Below are 435 nucleotides of genomic sequence, written 5' to 3'. Positions count from 1 at the left end.
GGAACCCGCGACTGGTCGCGCGATCAGTCGCGCGACATCAAAACGAATAACAACCTGTGACTTGCGACATGCGGCCCCTCCCCAATGTTAAATCTGCGACTAAAACTATGTTCGTTTACGTGTCGCGCGACCTGCGATCTGTGACCTGCGACCAGTCGCGCGATCAAAAATTTCTTAATTTTTAGTCACTGTTTTTTTGGGCGACTTGAATGGGAACCCGCGACTGGTCGCGCGATCAGTCGCGCGACATCAAAACGAACAACAACCGACATCAAAACGAACAACAACCTGCGACTTGCGACATGCGATCAATCGCAGGTTGCATGTTACGCGACAACAAAACGAACAACAACATACGACCTGCGAGTCGCAGGGTCGCGCGACACGTATTCGCCCTCCCCCCCTGCGACTTGCGACCTGCAATAAACCTGCGAC

The sequence above is a fragment of the Brassica oleracea genome, chromosome C6 (genome assembly GCF_000695525.1).
Source record: "Brassica oleracea var. oleracea cultivar TO1000 chromosome C6, BOL, whole genome shotgun sequence".
In the NCBI taxonomy this organism is placed as follows: Eukaryota; Viridiplantae; Streptophyta; class Magnoliopsida; order Brassicales; family Brassicaceae; genus Brassica; species Brassica oleracea.
The sequence above is the reverse complement of the archived record's forward strand: the minus strand, read 5'-3'. Positions refer to the sequence as shown.